Here is a 13913-nt window from a genome sequence, read left to right as displayed (position 1 = left end):
TACACACTGCTCCGGGTGTGTGTTCACAATGTGTGTGTGTGTGTGTGTGTGTTCAATGCTGTGTGTGTGCACTTTGGATGGGTTAAATGCAGAGCACAAATTCTGAGTATGGGTCACCATACTTGGCTTACTGTATATAAAAAACACACACATTTTTTTTTTATATATAATAATTACTACATTAAAATAAATATGTAAAGACTGTACAAATATGATAAATTGTGAATCTGAATAATGTAATGTAATTGGGAATAATGTAAAAAATAAAAATAAAATAAAAACAGTGCTTATTCCATTTATCTATTATAACATTTATGTTGTTTTGTTTGCTTGGCTGTTTCCTTATAAAAGTCCAGAAATTTGTCAAGTTTTTCATCGGGTGTCTTTTTTTTAATTATTATTATATGATGTCATTACATTGCCGCCAGTCAATCGCTGCACTGCTGATCATGGTTTCGAGTATCGATATATAGCCCCTTTTAAACCAACCCACGAATGCACAGTTATCTCAGATAACTCAATCCAGCCATACTAATCATCAACAATCGGTGCGTTTGAAGAACCCAATTAGCCAGATCCTGATTAGCGCGATGATATCATCTTGGATGTAACATTTAATTTCGGATGTAATAAGTGACGTACAAAGAACGGGCCCCTGGTGTCTGCAGTCCTATGCTGATCTGTTTTTCGTCAGTTGTTTTACTTCTTTGTGTGTTATGTCTTCTTGTTTTTCCCCCTCGGGGTGGTTTTTGTTGATTTGTCTTATTTTATTATTTGAAAGACAAACAATTCTTCCTGCAACTTGAGTCCTTGCCTCATCATCTCTCCACACGCTCTGTGATAAATTGAACAAAACGTTTTATGTAATTTCATTACATATAGAATTCCTTCATAGCGTTTAAAATGTTTAATTTTAATGTTTTGTATTTATTTATTTAGGTAAAATAGTATACAATTAAATTTTTTTATTTTGAATCAAATATAACATTGAGTTGAATATAATTTTGAAGTGCTGAACAAGTGGGCTTTTCTGTTTAGAGGCAACAACAGACAATATCTTTTCTTTCTCTATATAAAGGCACTTTGTTTTTGAACCGATTAGGAGCCGTTTTTGAGTGGTACTGTAGACGTTTGATGCATACTGTAGTCACCAGTGTATTATTGATTATAATAATTGGATTACAATGCAGGGCTTTATTAGAGAACCTTTAGTAAGATAGTGTTATGGAACAGCAAGTGGGCCTCTCAAGGACCATTAGCAATGAACAACCCAAGGATAAATCAATTGCTATTTGGCATGTGCCACCTGGATGTAAGCAGATATAATAAGAGTATGTTTAAATGATAAGTTCAGTTAGAAGTTAGGACTTTTTTGAATGCTGGGATGGTGATGGCATTGTGTTTGGATATGCGCCAGTGTTTGGTATGATAGAGCAGGGGTAATGTGATTACCCACAGGCAGAGAGAGACCGAGTGGGTCTCGTACTGTGAGGTTAAACATCCGAGGGCTATTGCGAGCAGTTGTAGCTAGCAGCATGTCTCACTAGAAATTTCATGAAGATTTAATGGGACTCATGATACCCATGTGGGCCAGTGTCCTCATGCTACTGCCAGCAAGTTGATAAAAATATTGATTCCAATATTTGGTAATAATATAACATAAGTCGCTTTTGTTATCAACATTTTTTTTTTGTTATTTTTTATTTTTGTTAGTCGCGATTTGTCCGAACACTGAAATGTTTTTCAAATCAGACCAAAAGAGGTCTCTCAAAAATGTAAGTTTTTATTATCCATATACAAAAGTGACAAAAGTGCAAAATATTAAAAAAACAGACCAAAAAGCAGACGTTTCTGCCCTTGGGAATTTTTTAGAACTTTTTTGGTCTGATTTGAAATAAACATTCAGTGTGCGGACAAATTGAGTGACTTTGAGGGACTAAAACTTTCTCTTATTATTCTTTTTTAGCACACATAATTCTTGTTTGATAAAATAATATAGCATAGCAATACATTTATAAGTATTTTTATTTTTTTCTATACCAGAAATTTGTGAGCACGCATATTAAGTTTTAGTCCAATGTGATAACATTAGCATTTATGAGGAAAAGAAAATCCTTCCTACTGTAGGTCAAAATGATCGGAACACATCATGAGGGTTAAGACAAGGTGGAGATTTTTATTTATTACATTTTGTCCATAGACCAATATTAAGAATAAAGAAAAGAACATGCTTAAGAAATGAGACAAAACATTGACTGAGAAATATTTTTTTTATAACTATTTAATTATTTTCTTTAATTCTGTCGTCATCTGTTCCTCAGCTAGCAGTTTTTGCTAGAGCAGCTAATTCTAGTCTTTCATTTTTCTTCTCTGCTCCTTGTTTTTGGAGCAGGGCCCTGTTGCCAGTATTTGGGTTTCACCAAGGGTCCTCATTAATCTCAAAGGCAGGCATGCTGGGTAATTGAAAGGTGTATGGCTGGTTTTGGCTCTGGTTTTGGATTTATCAGTCCCAACCTGTGGCTGGACGCTAACAGATGCCAGTTTTCCTCCCTCTCTTTTACTTTATTGCTTGCTTTTCATCTCACTCTGCTTCTCCACCCAGCCATGGTACTCCATGAAAGGAGGGACAGGGAAGAGAGAAAGGACATGATGGTAGCCAAGTCCAGCTTGTTTCATGTGCTGCTGGGCTGAAGGTTGGTCATAATGTTTGGCGCGCCGAAGGAATCAGGAGGGGAAGAAACATGTGAGGGGATCTGTTTATATATATATATATATATAACTTAAAATAAATCAGAACTGAGCTATACTGACAGCACACTGCAGGTGTACAGTGAAAACATATGTCAGATTTCTGTGGGACGGCAAGAGAGACAAAAACAAGACACATATTTTTGACTTTGGGGAAGTAGGAGACTCATAAGAAATATTATCCATCCATAAAAGCACATAGTTGCAGTTTTAGCTTTGGTTTAGCCATCGTGTTCTGTTTGGGGTCAGAAACAAGATTACAGATAAAACAGAGGTTTACAGCTTCTCCCCTATTGGAGTTTTAAGTGATTTAGAATATAATTAACGTAGGACATTCATAATGTTACTGTACATCTGGTTGTGGTAGTCACACAAAGACAAAGGTACAAGCAAACAGTCCTTTAATAAACACCAAAGATAAGTCCAGTGACAGGATAAACATAACCATAACACAGACCGGGCAAACTGAACTGAAATAAGGCTGACTTAATGCCTTGTCCAAATTCCTACACTTGCTGTTTTGGCCACTTAGAGCGCATGTGTAAAACTGTCCCAGGTCTTAAAATGGGCAAAATCCACACAATTTATCTTGAATACCGCTCCAGAGTGCTATTCGAGGCTTCGTGTACCCCATCATGCATCATGTTCTGGAAATAAATCTTATAAAGACTTTTTGCCGAGATCTCGCAAGAGGTCACAGAAACCTAAGTTAAATATTAATATAAGAATAAGGTATTACATATAATTCGGTTCAAAAAATGTGTTTTTAAGTTTTATTGGTGCAAAGATGAGTAGTGGTGATATTTATTTAGTACAACATTTGTATCTGCTTTTTATCACTTAACTAGAAGCACCACAAATTAAAATTATCATGTTATAGGGACTACTGAACAGTCATTTAGAAGTAGGTTTTAAATGCAAAGTATTTCAATTTAAAATTAAAATAAAGCTATTTAAAGAGTTTTATTTTTACGACACTATAAATGTGTCCCATCAGGTAATGAAAAGTTCAACACACACTTCATCCTCACTTGAACACATGGGCCAAATACAGGAAATATGTCATATTAGTTGTCAAGTGCAAAGACCACAAGTGTGGGTATTTGGACAAGGGAAAAATACACAGAGCAAACAAGAATGATTAAAGATGCACACCTGAACTGAATGACACAATCAACTCAGCATCAACTCAGCAACAATGACAACTAAGGACTGAAAGGACAACCCAAAAATCCATGCATATGAAGCACTTAACTGACTGCTGTGTTCTCTCTGCGAAAGGTCTCTCCATGCCGGAAAAGGTTTGTTAAAAAATATTCCTTGACATTTATGACAATGAAACCTTAGGGTATTTCTCAGCCATACCACCCCCCCCCCCCCAAATTCAGGATCAATTAAGTCACCTATTTGATTAATGAAGGACCAAACAGACCTTTCATCCATAGGCTCAATGAAGTGAAGAAACTTTTGTGGATCATGCTCTGAGCAGTGATCCCTGAATTGCAGTAAAGAGACTTTGTTGTCTTGTCTGATTTAGTTCACAGTCTATTTCATGGCAGTTTACACTGTAGTGAAGGATTCTCTTTGAATCAAAAATGTTATTACTGTGGTAAAACTCTTGACAGGAGATAGATGGCTTGTATGACAGGTCAAATTTCTCCTGGTTTGTCCTGCTATCATCTAAAATGAACTTTATCACACCTGCCAATAATATGTGAACTGAGAATGTTTAATCTTGTATGGCAAAATATAACCTCAAGTGCCTTTTGATAAAAAAAAAAATAAGTGGAGCTAAGACTTCCTAAGATTTTCTTTAGTAAACTAAACTTGTATTTCTTTGATTTTATATTTTCTTACATTGCTTTCATCAAATAAAGAAATAAAACTGCAACAAGAAGCTCTAGATCTAGCAACATTGTGTGCAAACCATGTGCTAATATATATATATATATATATATATATATATATATATATATATATATATATATATATATATATATATATTACTAATCTTATCTAAAATGGTTTTATCAGAGCCAAAAGGTTAAGGAAATTTTGGCTTGGTTTCACAAACAGGGCTTAAACTAAGCCAGGATTAGGCCATAGTTCAATTAGGACATTTAAGTTATTTTTTATAAATGTGCCCTTTTTGTGCACTACTGGTGTGCATCTTGAGTCTAAACAAAAGCACTCCTATGTTTAAGATCAGTCAGGTGAAGTTTCTTTCATCTGAAACCGCTCAGACTTACATTTTAGTCTGGAACTAGGCTTAAGCCTGGTCTGTGAAACAAGGGGTTTATGTCTTTAGCAAACAACTTAATTTTCATGAACCCTTCTGCTATTGGTCAGACAGATAACCTCAAACTCACACCATTAGTTGAGCTGTTGTTGCTGGTTGGCAGTGTTGAAAAGTCTGTGGTTTTCCTGTGAAATTTGCCTATTGTTACACTATTGCTTGCAGGTTGTTTTGTAGTCTGCGGGTTAAATAAAACATTTTAAAATTAAAGCATAACTGGTTGTTCGGAGTAACAGCTGGGCTGATTTTGTTTTTCAGACCTGGCAACCCTGCTGGTTGGAATACCCAAGCAGACAGCAATGTTTTGATAATGCCATCAAAGTGATAATGACTTCTAGTTGCCCACATGTTAATCTGGGCTATGAGAACACATTCTTTTGGGCCTGTGACTGCTGTCTTTTTAACGTTCCTTTGTTCTCTGACCTGGCACAATCTTCTGCTGTTTCTCTCTTTTTTTCCTGGTCTCTCTGGGAGCATGTCAGCTTTGAGATGGTGTTCCACAAAGATACGATGACAGGAGATGACAGAACAGACAGCTTAAAGTGGTGCGAGTCAGTGCATATGCATATTTGTGTATAAATGTTATCATTCTAATGTCTTCCCAGACTCTGGGGACAAGAAACAGCAAAGTGGACAAACAACAAGGAGCTTCAAGGGCAGGCTGACAGTCTTGGGAATGATTTACAGTACTAAGCAGCATCAAACAGTTATTACAGGCGACGTGTTGGTGCTGTTATTGGCGACTTTCTTCTCACTAAGGTTTACAGAGTGTGATGAAATTGATTCAACAGCAATAGTACAGTAACAAACTCAAACTCTGAGGAAACAAACTTGTGAACAAACATTATCAAGCTTGTTTCCCCCCCTGGCAAGATGCTGTATGTACAAAAAAGAAAATGACAGTGGATTGTTAAATGTTTGGTGCAGAACAGATGGCTACACTAGCATTTAGTGTGTGTGTTTTTGTGAGGTGCTGATCGAAAGTAGATTAAAGTGTCCATTTCTCCAGTTAATGGAAGTGTGGTGTTTGTTGGGCTGAGATCTGTGATGTTTCTGTTGTGCTGACTGAATGAGAATGACTTCAGAATTAATATTCTATTGCTGGAAAATACATCAAAGCTATGTATTTAATGCTTAAAGGGGTCATATGATGCTTTTTTTTAAAGATAATCATTTTGTGTATTTGGCGTAACAGAATATGTTAAAAAAACACATTATTTTTCAAATACTGTACATTTATTGTAGGTCCTCTATGCCCCGCCTCTCTCAAACGAGTCGTTTTCTACAAAGTCCCTCTTTGTGACAAGCGCAGTCCGCTCTGATTGGCCAACTGACCCAGTGCATTGTGATTAACCAAACACCACAAGCACTTGTCAGAAATGTAACGCCCCTTTCCATAATCGCGAGCTTCATCTTTTAAAATAAATGTTAAGACAGTTAATAATGTTAGTTTAACCATCAGTTCAAGCTCGAAAGGGGAACAGAGTCGCGTGACAGACAGTGATGAAGCTCGTATGTGTTTGCAGTACATAAGCCACGGACTGTTAAGACAGCTGACTCCACTGTGTGACCATCTCTCTCACTCACTCTCTCTCTCTCTCTCTCTCTCTCTCTCTCTCTCTCTCGCAATGTTCAAAACTAGACATAGCAAATACTTGAACTAATAACAAAACATACTTACAGTAGCTGATGCAGAAGTGCCAGATTGTTGTAGCAAAGTCAGAATTAACTCTTCTACTAAGTTCATGCTGTTCTGTTGTAAGTAATCTTAAAGATTCCTAAATGCATCTACTTTCGGAAGGCCAAATAAAGTGCTTTTGCTTTCACCTAGATACACACAGCATCTCCCTGACATGGCTGCTTCAACACTAACTGCGGTTACTGAAACCACGCCTTCTTTCTGTGCATAAACATTTGGGCAGCATTACACAAATATTTCCACATAGTGACATAGATGTGAGGGGAGGTATGAACGAGCCGGTTTAGAGGGGTGTGACAGAACTTTGATAAAGAATGTCTCTTTGGATTTGAGTAGTCTTTGCAACTTTACATATATTCTTTATGCACCAAGAGCTTGTAACACTCTAAAGAGAAAGGAAAAATTGAAATCGCATCATATGACCCCTTTAATGTAATCCAAAACCAGTATTAGCTTGGTGAATTGTTGTTGAAATGAGCTTCAAGCTGGAGTATTTGAGAACAAAAAAAAAATCTTTAGAAAAGCACAGAAATATTACACAGGCAGAAAAAGATCCAAGTGACAAAAGAATACAAGTGTAAAATTCACCTGCTCATTTTGATGGAAGTCAAGGCCACCTATAATATCAGATTTTAAAAGTGAGTTTTGAGTGAGTTGTCTCACAATGTCACAGTTATTTTATTTAACTTTTTTTTTGTTTTCTTTTTTTTCTGTATTAACATTTGTAGTGTTGGAATAATATTTTAGAATAGTATTTTCTTGTAAAACATACTCCAATAATCAGGTTTAATTACAAGTCAGATTTTTTACTATTATTAAAATGTGCACTTTCTGTTGCACCATCTCAAGCAATAAAATGTTTGCATGTATGAGATACAATAAAAAAGAGAATGAACACATGGACACAAACCCAACAGAACCAAACAAGTCTATCATAACATGTTTCTCTACATGTAATGGTCCTGTAGTTCAGTGTGTGTTAATGGAGGTGTATCATGGTGAAAATAACCTCAATTTCAAAGGAGAGAACGTGTTTTGGGATCCAGCACAGCTACTGTATATTACTGCTGCAAATCACACCACCCACCGAGCTACACCCAATACACTATTGGGCTTATAGCAGGCTAAATGCAGAAGGGAGAGAGAAACATACCGGTTGTGCAGCCGTGTACTGTAAATGATTGTTATTGTAACATTAGGTGGCCTGTATTTTCAGCAGGAGACAACAGTGAATGGAACACGGCCACTGATGAATACTGCACGTGCCTTATGTGTCATCTCTGTCAGAACTTGATAAGTCTGTCAGGACTGTGTGTATATATAAATCAAACGTCTCATGTTTTATTTATAGGAGTAACAAATTTAGACAATGCATTATAATTTTAGAATCTGATGCTTAACAAAGATATATAATCAAACATGTAGATCCAAAAGTAGTGTGCATACTGTAGATACAGATTTTTTTCAGCTAACTAATTTATCAGCAATTTCTGCCCCACATTATATATTTATTGTGTGCTGCTTTCCCTGAAGACAGCAATTATTTCACTAGTTTCTTCTCTCTGCACTTTTTTTGTGGTATCTTTATAATAACAGAATTGCTGTAAGCAAGTACTGTATATTACAGGGGAATTTGTGAGCGAAAAAAAAAAATATATAATTGAAAACATTAAAGTATTTAACAATTTTAATAAATAAAAATATTACAAATAATTATACTTTTAAATGTATACAACTGAAGATGTACAAATGTGTCAACCTCTGAGCAGTTTTTAAAGTATAGCATCCTTTTAGCATTGCTTTTAATGTATAAATGATGAAACGTGTAAAATCTATAATCTTTCTGCTTGAATTGTCTCACCAAATCAGCTCTGAAAAACACCAATTTATGAAATTTCAGTGAAAGGCAAAACTGCTACCTGACCTTTTAATGTGCTTCAGGTGTGTGATCTGTTCTTTCTGCCTGAGCAAAGGACGCTTCACCACAAAGATGTCCAAATAATTGGCTTTTCCGAACTTGTCAAGCCATGTTACCCTACATTCCTCAAATGCTCTACTCACAATTGCAGATGGAATATATAATTTATAATGTTTGATTTAACAATAAACACATTTATTTATTTAACTTTATCTATGTACAATATAAAACCCTGGGCACATTAAGCCATATATTTCATGCTTTACATCTAGGCCTTAGATAATGCAGATCCAAATTCTGTATTTATGCCTGAAGACATAAAAGAACACACAGTATTTCTTCACTCAAACAGCCACAGAACTATACTGCATATCAATTCAAGACATGCAATATATGTTCCTTTCGGTGACATTGTTTTGTAGACACGACAAAACCGTGTCTTCAGTAAATGTCTTAGATTTTGCAGATGTGCATTTTGGTGTAGTTACTCAGACAAATGTTCACTTGATAGCTGTGGAATGTACTGCACTGTGGTGTCAGGAGTCAGATGTATATAATGTGCAATGTGTAGCTGTTCTTTCCTTTCTTGTATCTTCTTAGATTGCTCCTTGAGCAGCTGTTGAATTTGAATAGGAAACACATCACGTAAGTGGTTTATTCAAATATAGAATGTCCTTTTTTTCATAGCAGTGTTATTATAGTTAACTGAAACTAAAACCATAAAAAGTTAATAAAATAAATATAACCTGAAATAAATTCAAATACATACAAATATTTTACGTTGATTTAGTTTAATTTGATATACTGAAATACTAAGACAAAAAAAAAATGAAAAAGTATAAAAATGACAAAAACAACTAAATTGCAAAAAAATAAATCTGATTCAGATCTGTTTTAATTAATGTTTTAAATGTTTTTTGTATTTTTAATGTTTTTACATTATCCTTTTTTGTGTGTGGGTGTTTTTTTTTATTGTCTATAAAATTATTTTTTATTTAAGTTCATAAAGTTAAACTGAAATAAAATCAGAAATGCTATCTTGTCAACTATAGCTGAAAGTTTTTTTTTATGTTATATCATAATATATTTTTTGAATGGTTTTAATAAGAGTTTTAGTTTCAAAGGGGCATTTAAACCACACCATTTTCAACTAAAAATGTAAAACTTTAATGCGTTTTGTCCGTTCATTTACATGACAACAGCTTTTTGGGGGCCTGAAAATGCAAACTTTTGAAAACGGGTTTCAAAATGCAGGTTTTTAAAAAAAATATGGTATATCATCTTTGTGTAAACTTCAAAAAGCAAATCTGTGAAAACTGTGACTTAATGCACATACGTATGTGTAAACATTTCAAAATGCAAAGGAAAATTATTCTGTTTTCAGTTCATAGTTGTTGTGTATATGTACCTTTAGTTAAGTATAATAAACCATCATCAAAGACTACGGCAATATTTCAATGATACTAAAATCACACTGGTTCATAGCCTAATCATTAGTGTTTAAGCACATTTTGTATGGTAAGGTGGAGCAGACTTCTGGATGTGAATCCAAAAAGGTGGTCAGTGGACAGTGAGGCTCAGATGCAGTGATTCTGTCTTGAACCTCTTCAAGTGTTTGGCCATGTTGATTCATGTCTCTGTGGTGTTTATGAGGTCATGCACGACCGAGGGGAAGCTCATCCAGTTGTAACACGCTGATCCAGGGAACTAAAGATGAGGAAGCAGGCCAGGAGGCTGTAGAGCACATCAGCAAGCCCTTTCATACACAGAATTAACACAATTCATCTCCTATGCTGCTCTAGCTGCTGTTTCATACAGCACTGAGAACACTCTTATATCTTCTGCATCCGGTTCAGCATCACGTAGGCCTGCCATCTTTTTGTACATGCTTACTCAGTTTTCTCTTTCTCTATTCCTCTTTATCTTCACTGCTTCTGGTGTTAAAGGGACAGATCACAAAAAAAAATTATGAATTCGGGTATCATTTACTCACCCATAAGTCATTCCAAATTCAAGCTTTCTTGCCTCAGTGGAGTTTTTTTTTCTTTTTTACAAAATTGGAAATGTGCAGACGTGCTTTTTGGTGTAGTTATTTGATAGCTTCAGAATGTACTGCACTGTGTTGTCTGGGAAGAAGTGTATCTGTTCCATCCTTTCTTGTATCTTCTTAGATTCCTCAGTGAAAATTGAGTCAACATTGATATACGATATGTTTATTTGAGCCAGAGGACAAAATGTAAGAAGTTATTTGGTTACAATCTTCATGGAAAAAAATAATAATAATGAGATGAAATAAAATAAAAATCTCTCCATCCATCATTTCTATTGTTCTATCAGTCAATCTATCATACTATCAGCCTTTTATTCAGCCTTTTATTTCATTTATCATTCTAATGTTCTGTTTTCTTATCTATATATGTATTGTTCTATCACTTCATTTCATTCTCTCCTGCAGTCTCTCCCCTGGTGCACTCTGCAGTGAGCTGAATCAGTAATTCAGACGAAGTGCTTCTATTCATTTTGTCCGCACTGACTCCTGCATCGGTTACAGTACTCAACAGTACTATTGATTTGACCATGGGCTAAAGTCATTTGTGTTACGACTGTGGAGCAAAAATAGAAATATCAGCCTATGGCTTTTACTTCAAATGTAGAAAAGCTGGGTCATCTGAAGTCTCTAATGTCAGTATAATTGTTCTGTACTTATAGTATGCATTTGTTCACTTCCCCCGTGTTTATGCTGCAGTATTTCTTTATTTCTGTGTGTGTCTGTGTGTGTGTGTGTGTGTGTGTGTGTGTACTGGTAGGGGTTATCTCGGTCTGTTTCTCTCTTTCCACTGGCCATGTGAAAGAGATAAGCACTATTATGTCAATCAGTGTTAGTTGCACACTGTTATTTTCACATCCCACACCACTCTGCAATCTATCTCATATATATATATATACACTCATGCAGGCTTTTTGCTTGCTCATTATTTATCATTTAATTTCCTCTTTATGTAAATGTATTTATTCGCTGTCTATCTTTTTAATACCTACATACTGTAAGCAATATTCTAATAATAAACATTGAAATGCACTTTTATTAGCTTTTTTTTAAATCCATACTTTTCATTACGGAATGAAATCTGTTTATTCTCTGACTACATAATGAAGTTTGCTTTTGGAAATGTCTGTTTGGAATTTTACCCAAGACACCTTAAAATGTTGCCTCTATAAGCAGCTCACCAGGCTTTGGAACAGAGCATCTGGTGTTCTGTCTCTTTTTTTTTTTTCTTTTTTTTTTTTTTCTGTCAGACTCCTCTTGTGAGAAGCTGAGGTTTCTGCAAACTTGTGAGGATTAGCGTGATACTTCAAGGATTGAAAACATTAGAGGAATTTGATTTTAATTTTAATTGATTTAATTTGATTAATTTTTTTTTTATCTGTCTATCTGTGTTGAATCTATATAGATGCATACAGGAGTGGAGCTTTCCTCTCATTAGATAAAGGTCATAATTAGTCCATCTAATCATTACCTTTCAACCTCTGATTATCTTTCTACCGTTCAAAAGTTTTCAGTATTGATAATTTCAAAACTGATAATATTAGAGTGAAGGATCATTGAAGACTGGTGTAATAGCTGCTGAAAATTCCGCTTTGTCATTGTAAATAGTAGTTCACAACATTTGTTTTACTGTTTTTGATCAAATGCAGCATTGGTGAGAATAATATATATATATATATATATATATATATATATATATATATATATATATATATATATATATATATATATATATATATATATATATATATATATATATATATATTATTACAGACCCTACTCATTTACGGTAATGTAAAAGAGTCTAGCAACTATATTTTATCATATTGATCAGCATAGTCCTTTCATCCTCTCTACCTGCATCTGTTGTTTATTGTAAATCTAAACAGAATTATTAATTCCCCTTTGGGTTCTAAGAGCATTACATGCATGAGTTCTACTCAATACCGGCAGTGACAAATGCAGGCAAAATCATTCCCCAAAATCAGTACCCATAGTGAAAAGTGACAGGGATGGACAAATGCTCAAAAAAAAAAAATTTATCTGTTCATATTTCAAAATCATTCACTTTTTTACTTTACTGCAAATCCTCTCAAATAAAAATTAATTAAGCTAGATTTTTCACTGAGCCTGCCTAGTGAAATATGTTTAGCCTGAAGTATGCTAAAACTCCTACCCACCCATTTAACCTGGTATAATGTTGTACTTACCATTCTGCATCATTCTGATTCTTATCATAATAGCGCTAGATTTTAAAAGGCAAAAATTGAAGACAGGTGATGGGTTTAGAAAACAGCCTTGATATAAAGACACACCTGAGTACCAAAATGGTACAGACTGTTACTTCTCACAAAAGGAGGTAGAAACCACATTATGCCTCATGTACTAACTGCAGATGTGTTAGGGACACATAATTTGCCCATTTTGCAAACCATCAAAACAAATTTAGTCAGAAATCTAAATTCTAAAACCATCATGTCTGCTAGATTAGGACCAACAATAAGAATATCAATAAAATATCACTTTAGCACTAATTTAAAGGGAATATTCACCCAAAAATTCAGTATACTGTACTGTATACTGTATAAATGTTTAAATTTACTCTCCCTTATCTCGTTCCAATACCAGTATGACTTTTATTTGGTGGAACAGAAGATCAAAAAAAAAAAAACTCCAGTGTTGTTCAATTCAGTGCTGTACATTTTATAAAATATATTTTGTTTTTGTTTTTCAGAAGAAGGAAAAAAAAGTAATACTGATATGAAATAGTATGAGGGTGAGTAAATGAATTTTTGTGGGAACTGTCCCTGTAAGTGTATATGTATGTGCTTGTTATTAACCAATGCCTTTGCAACATAAGTCTTTTGTTTAACATAGCCATGAGATTCCTAAAACTCTTGAATTTTGAATGAGAGACATTGAAAGAGACAAACAAGAGAGACAGAAGAGTGTTGATACAGGGCCATCAATCCTCTTTTTACAATTTTTGCACTGTATTTCTTCCGCTTTCATTCTGCTCTCGTTTTGAATATGCACGTGTGCACATTGTGCTTTCATGCTCCATGGCACATGTGGTGGTATTTCTCTGCAGTCACGTTCACTTGGCACACACCATGCTTTATTAAATGTGCAGTGGGGTCTTATTGAGTTAGCTGGGCTCATTTAGAAGTACTTTGTTGTGCGTATATGTGACTCTGGAATCACT

The 13913-nt window shown here is 34.8% G+C and overlaps 1 protein-coding gene across 1 annotated transcript in view; it reads left to right on the top strand.

Moving 5' to 3' along the window:
* The first annotated feature begins 3968 nt into the window (after window positions 1-3968).
* The window catches only part of LOC132104307 (disks large-associated protein 3-like), a 155677-nt gene continuing 145732 nt past the window's right edge, over window positions 3969-13913 (top strand). The window contains exon 1 of the mRNA XM_059509683.1: window positions 3969-4049. The gene's annotated coding sequence lies outside the window, so the exon portion shown is untranslated. The remainder of the gene's footprint in view (window positions 4050-13913) is intronic.

This window comes from Carassius carassius, chromosome 25 (assembly GCF_963082965.1).
Source record: "Carassius carassius chromosome 25, fCarCar2.1, whole genome shotgun sequence".
In the NCBI taxonomy this organism is placed as follows: domain Eukaryota; kingdom Metazoa; phylum Chordata; class Actinopteri; order Cypriniformes; family Cyprinidae; genus Carassius; species Carassius carassius.
This window is presented reverse-complemented; position numbering and strand designations above follow the sequence as displayed.